Below are 7,355 nucleotides of genomic sequence, written 5' to 3' on the forward strand. Positions count from 1 at the left end.
AACTATATTGAATAGGAGTGGTGATAGAGGACATCCTTGTCTTGTACACGATCTAAGAGTAAACGATTTCAATTTTTCCCCATTTAGGATTATGTTAGCCATTGGGGTTTATAAATGGCTTTTACCAGATTGAAGTAGAAACCATCTATTCCAATTTTCTGTAGGACTTTGAACATGAATGAGTGTTGGACTTTGTCAAAATCCTTTTCTGCATTAATGGAGATGATCGTGTGTTTTTTTAGGTTTCGCTCTATTTATATAATATATTACATTGATAGATTTTCAAACATTGAACCATTCTTTCATCACTGGGATGAATCCTACCTGGTCACAGTATATGATCTGCTTTATGATTTGCTGTATTCTATTTGCTAGTATTTTATTGAGGATTTTGTTATCTATGTTCATGAGGGAGATAGGCCTGTATTTCTCTTTCTTAGTTGCATCTTTCCCTGGTTTTGGTACTAGTATAATACATGCGTCCAGGAATGATTTTGGGAGGATTGCTTTCTTTTCAATTTCATGGAAGAGTTTGAGGAGTATAGGGCCTACATCTTCAGCTGTGAATCCATCAGGGCCTGGACTTTTCTTTGCCGGTAAGTTTTTATTTACATCTCGTATTTAACTGGCTGTTACTGGGCTATTGAGTGGCTATTTCTTTTTGATTGAGTTGTGGTAATTTGTATCTTTCTAGGAATCTGTCCATTTCTTCAGTGTCTTCTATTCTGTGAGAGTAAAGATTCTCAAAGTAGCTATTGATAATCTTCTGAATTTCCACTGAGTCTGTGGTAATTACACCCTTTTCATTCCTTATTGCTTGTATTTAAATTTTTTCTTTCCTCTGTTTGATAAGGTTAGCTAGGGGCTTATCAATTTTATTTAATCTTTCAAAGAACCAGTTTTTTGCTTTTTTAATTTTTTAAATTGTTTTATTTGTCTCACTTGAATTAATTTCTTCTGTAATCCTTATGATTTTCTCTCGTCTTTGTGCACTGGGTTTGGTTTTGCTCTTCCTTTTCTAGGTGTTGAAGGAGCAGCATTAGGGTAGGTATTTGTTCCCGTTCTGTTTTCCTAATGTGTGAGTTCACAGCTATAAATTTTCCTCTGAGAACTGCTTTCATCGTATTCTATAAATTACGATAATTTGTGCTTGAAATTTTATTGAATTGTAGATATTGTTGAATTTCTTGTTTAATTTCATCTGTGACCCATTGGTTGCTGAGTAGGTTTCAATTTCCATGTATTGAAAGTTTTTTTTCTGGTTTCTTTTGTCATTTATTTCCAGTTTCATTGCACTGTGGTCAGATAATGTGCAAGGGATAATTTCTGTTTTCTTGCACATACTTAAGCCTGACCTATGGACCAGTTTGTGGTCTATTTTAGAAAATGATCCATGTGCAGCTGAGAAAAATGTGTATTCAGCTGTGATTGGTTGGAACACTCTGTATATGTCCACCAAGTCCTTTTGTTTCAAACTCTGGTTCAGCTCTGTTAATTCTTTGCTAAGTTTTTGTCAGGTTGACCTATCTTTTGGAGGTAAGGGTGTGTTAAGGTCTCCTGTTAAAATTGTGGTATTGGATATTAGAGGTTTCATGCCCATTAAGATTTTCTTTATATAGATGTGTGCTCCCGTATTTGGTGCATACATATTTATGAGTGTTACCACTTCCTCTTGAATTTTGCCCCCTAACCAGTATATAGTGTCCTTCTTTATTTCGCTTGATCATTGTTGGTTTGCGTTTGAGACTGTCTGTGAATAGAATTGCTACCCCTGCTTTTTTCTGAGGTGCTGGAGTATGTAGTATTTTGTTCCATCCTTTGACTGTCAGCCTATGAATATCTTTATGAGTTAAATGTATTCCTTGTATACACTATATTGTTGGGTTTTGTTTCCTAATCCACTGTGCCAGTCTATTTCTCTTAATTGGTGAAATGAGTCCATTTACATTGATGGTTAGAATTGAGTTGTGTTGACTTATGGTTGCCATGTTATTTACCTGTTATCATCTACTCCTTTTTCTCCTGTATTTAATTGCTTACCCTATTTAGTTGGATGCCTCCGATGTCATTCGTGGAGTTCTGATCATTTTGGTCACACTCTAAGACATCTTTCGGTAGCCTGTGTAAGGTGGCCTTTGTCATCGTGAAATTCTTTGGTGTTCTTTTTCATGGAAATATTTCTCTTCTCCATCAAACTTAAAAGAGAGTTTTGCAGGGTATAGTAGTCTGGGCTGGAATTTGTTTTCATACAGCAATTGAAGTACTGTGCTACATTCTCTTCTTGCCTGCATGGTTTGTGAAGAGAAGTTAGCCGTAATTCAGCTGTGTTTTCCTTTGAATGTGATCTGCGCCTTTTCTCTAGCGGCTTTCAGTAGATTTTTCTTGTGCTGAATTTCTGGGATCTTGACTATTATATGTCTCCGTATGCTTTTCATTGGTTGAGCTTCCTTGGCGTTTTGTATGCTTCAGTTACCTGAATGTCAGATTGTTTCCTCATATTTGGGAAGTTTTCTGCTGTTACTTCTGCCCATATTTTTTTTAATGTCGTTTGTGTTACTCCTTCTTTCTCATTGATGCCTATTAGTCTCACATTGTTCATCTTTGCATCATCTTGCAAGTTATGGATTATTCTTTTTTTCATCCTTGTTGTTTTTAAGAGATACTTTCTTACCTTTTGACTAGCTGCACAGGCATCTTCAAGATCTGAAACTCGGTCTACACTTTCACTTAAACTGCTTTGCAAGCTTGTGATTGAGGTTTTAATTTCCTCTATACCTCTTTGACTCTGCTTCATGCGATCTATTTCTTTCTTGTATAGCTCATTCCAGGAATCCGTCATTTTTCTAATCTCTATTTTTTTTGTCAATATCTTCTTTAGAAGCAGTTATAAATTCTTTTACTGCAGTGTTTTTTTTTTTTTCAGATTGGGTTTTCTCCCTATGTTTCTGTAGTTGCTTCTTTAGTTCATCTGCTAGAAGTTCTCATATTTCTTTTTTTTATTTCAGAAAAGAATTGCACTCTGAGTTCCTCTATAACTTTCTGGTGTTCCTTATTTACTCTCAATGCTTTTAATTCATGCATTTTAGCCGAGTTAGTATCCCCTGCACTTGTTCTGGGTGGGCATTGGGTTTCCTCCATATGTTTCTGCATTTGATTCTTTACTGCAGATGTTATTAATTCAGGGATTTCTTTTTCCATTTCTAATCTGAGTTCCTCTATACCTTTCTGCAGCTGTTTCTTTATTTCAAAAGCCGTTGGTTCATTACTTTCAGCTGTGTGATTCCCCATTTGTTCTGTGTTAGTTTTCTCTGCACTTGTTATGGGTAGGCTTGGGTTCTGAGTTTGCATTTTGTTCCTTCTCGTCATTTTGTGTAACACACATTTCATTTCATGTCTTCTGCCCTTTGTTGTAGATCTTCATTGTAGTTATAACCTTATCAGTTACTGAAGTTCAGGTACAGATCGGGCTTGGGCTAGGACTGTGTCTGGGAGATTTTGAAATGCAGGAGAAATTCCTACTCAGCGCGCGGTGTGGGGGAGGTGCTGCGGAATGGTTTGGGACGTCTCAAGGGGGTGGAAGAGGGTCTCACCCATGGTGCGCCTGGACTGGTAACAGTAATAGGTCTCGCTGGCACAGGGTAGCTTTAAGCTCTCCCACTCACTCACTGGGCCTGGGCTAGGACTGGATCTGGGGGTTCCTGGAATGTGGCAGAAATTCCTACTTGACGGTAGGGGTAGGGGAGGAACTGCGGAGTGGTGGGGGCCGTCCCAAGGGTGTGTAAGTTTGTCTCACCCACGCTGCGCATGGTCTGGGACCAGTAGTTGGTCCCCCTGGCGTAGGGTAGTGGGAAGCTCTCCCACACACTCATTGGGGCTGGGCTAGGACTGGGTCTGACTATCCTCACTATTTTGTATATACAAATACAAATACAAAATGGTCCTCAGGTAAAGTTTAATTAACAAAGTCCCAAAAATAAATGCAAAACCTCTCTGTAGCACCTGGGAAGGAACATTTGACTGAGTAGGAAGATGCTCCAAAACCTTCATCAGTAGACAGTGAGATAGCTCAGAGGATGAAAGCACCCACTTAGGCAACTTTAAGCAAGCAGAGGAATAATGGTTATATCCCAGGCACCATATGCTATGCTAGCCCCACCCCCAAGTCAGGCTGGGAAGGCCAGAGTCAGGACACAGTGGAGTAGGACTGTAATTCCAGTGCTGTGGAGTTTAGGAACAGGAGTATCAGCATGAGTCTGAGGTGTATAGTGAGATTCTATAACAAACATATATTAAAAAGTCTTTCAACATTTTTCTATGAAGAAAATGGAGCAGAGACACATTTCATGTAGAATCCTGTCTGTGAAGGTCCTCTCTCCAGAAGCTTGCTTTGGGCTGCAATTCAGCTGGGACACTGAGATCCCAGGCTACATTGTCCTTTCTTGCTGATTTGATGATAGTATCTCAGTGTGGAACTATAGCCCATCTGCCTGCCATATTGACTTCAGAAATGATTCAGAAGCGGGCAAAATGCTGACAGGAGAGACTCTAAGAAAAATGAACTTAACTTGCTGCTTGCCCAAGGAGAAGAAACTTTGATACTTTATGTTTAAATTCTCTTCTACCTCTCAGAATTAGGATCATCAAGCCCAAGTAGGAGGCATCTGGGTGAACAACACTTGGAGTATAAGATTTCGTACCCATTTCCTTTTCCATGCTTGAGATCTTTATGTCAATAGTGAGGGCCAGTTGAGTTGGAGGGTCTAGGCTGGGTCACTAGGCCCTTTGGCATCTCTGTCTGGGCCCCAGGACAACACACCCAGGCTCACCTAAACATCAACCCTAGGACATGATTGGGCAATGTCCCTAATGAGCCTGTTGATGGCCTAAGACCAACTCCCAGGATCACAGGGGCAAGACAAATCTGGTGCAACTTACTTCCTAGGACTGAACTCTCCTATCCTCAAATCAGCATATATAAATGAAGACCTATTCACACTGAACCAAAGTGAGGAAAGGCCCCAGCTAAATGGGAGAGTGCAGATCTGACCTGAGGCTTCCAATGTGAAGTCCAGAGTGCAAGACATGATACTATGGATCCAGAAAAGTAAAATGGGTCTGCCACACTGTGGGTGGACAAATCCATGCTCATCCTCCCTAATACCCCAGACAAACCTCACTAGGACTTATCCTTTTTAGAAAGCATCCAAGAGCTATCATTGGCTTAGTTTTGTAATCACAAGGTTTGGGGAGGCTAAAGATGGAGGATTACTGGTTCAACCCACTTGAGCTACTTCCCCTGTACATGCTGCCAAGCAGAAAAGTAAATAAAGAAGAATTGGAGATGTAGCTCTGTGCAAAGTTTATAGCCTGTACCAGAATGAGGGAAGAGAGGAATGAGGGACGGAGGGAGGGAGGGAGGAAAGGAGGGAGGGAGGAAGGGTTGGAGGGATGGAGGGAAGTGGAAGAAAGAATGGAAGGAAGGAAGAAAGAAAGAATATTGTAGTACAATTATGAAAATTCTAAAAATCATTTGAACTTAGGAAATAGTACTCATGTTAAAAAAGATTCAATATAATATCAGTAGGTTGTCTTAAATAATTTTATAAAGGTTAAATAATAGAGAGATCCTAGATTTTGTTTATTTTATTTAGTTTTCTATGTATTTGGTACAGGGTCTCACTACAGCTCAGTCTCACTCCTCTTTTCAGCCTCCCCTGTCCTGGGATTGCAGGTATGCACCATCACATCCAGTCTTGGTGACCAGTTCAGAGTGCTTGGGGGTGGGGCAGGCCTGGCATGTGTTTCCCTGATAGAAACCTGGTCCCAGCACTTGCCTAAGTGTAGCTTAATCAGTTGAGCCATCCTACGGACCCTACATTTTAAAAACTCAGTAATGAGATGGAAATTTTTGAATCTTGTAAATTAATATAGGGGTGTTGTACTTTGTGATTCTATATACTTTCAAAATCTACGGAAGGGCTGGCCAAATAGCTCAGTGGATTAAAGTACCTACAAAGAGGCACAGGGGCCGGGGGTTTTATTCCTGGGCCTTCCAAACTGCGCCCACCCCTGGGGTGCAGACTGCCATGCCGGCCCTACCTTCGGCGAGCACTGAGATGACAACTGAGACTGGGTGAAGTGGTACCCACACGTAATCCCAGCTCTTGGAAGGCTGTAAACAGGCAGATCACTACAAGTCTGATTTAGCAGTGAGACCCTGAACAACTTGAAGACCTACCCTAAAATAGAAAAGAAAGAGAGAAAGAGAGAAAGAAAGAAAGAAAGAAAGAAAGAAAAAAGAAAGAAAGAAAAAAGAAAGAAAGAAAAAAAAATCTTCCATGAGTCTACATTGACAAAATGATGTTTTAATAATTAATGTTAACATTAGCTTGGGATTGGAATTAAAACTCAAAGAGATAGTTCTTTTTTATTTGAATGCCAGAAATCCAATAAACAGTAAACATTGATTTAAAGCTGTCCAGGATATGTCTAGGTATAACACAGGTAGGGAAGACACAAGCTGGTAACATTTTTAAAGAAAGCACACTGGAGAATAAGGAGTCTACACAATCTCCATGTCTCCCTAGACACCGCTTCACAATCTCCAAAGTTACAAGGGGTCTACCCAAGGACAGCTCCAGTGGATACCTACTTCACTAGGTGACCAGAGCCAACAGGAACCAATGAGTGGTGCACAAAGGGGAACCTGCCTGCAGGCAGAAAGTGGCAAGAAGCACATGCTACTAACGACATGTGTTTAATGCCTGTGCTTCTTGGCTGCATGTTTAGACCGAGTTTGATCTGAAGAAATAGTCACACAGCAACCAAGTGAAGTGCAGGAGCCAGAGTGAGCTGAGAGACACAGTCCTAGCCCTGGTCCGGTGAGTGTGCAGAGAGCTTCCTGCTACCTTGCGCCAGTGGGACCAGTCCCAGCAAAGGCGCAGAGTGGGCCAGACCCTCTCCCATTCCCTTGGGCTGCCCCCCAACACTCTGCAGTGCCTCGCCCACCCCGCTCGCCGAGTAGGATTTTCTGCCGAGTTCCAGGAGCCCCCAGACCCAGTCCTAGCCCAGGTCCGGTGAGTGTGCGGAGAAGTTCCTGCTACCCTGCGCCTGCAGGAGCAGTCCCAGCCCAGGTGCACAGTGGGCCAGACCCTCTCCCAGCCACTTGGGCCGCCCTCACCACTCCACAGTGCCTCCCTCAACCCTCCCGCCGAGTACGTATTTGTGCCCCGCCCCGGAGGCCCCAGACCCAGTACCAGCCCAGGTCTCCTGAGTGTGTGCAGAGAGCTTCCTCTTCCTCTTACATCAGCTTGCCCCCTCCAGGCACAGCTCAGACTTGGCCTACACGCCTGAGG

This window comes from Octodon degus, unplaced genomic scaffold (assembly GCF_000260255.1).
Source record: "Octodon degus isolate 3935 unplaced genomic scaffold, OctDeg1.0 scaffold00398, whole genome shotgun sequence".
NCBI classification, from domain to species: Eukaryota; Metazoa; Chordata; class Mammalia; order Rodentia; family Octodontidae; genus Octodon; species Octodon degus.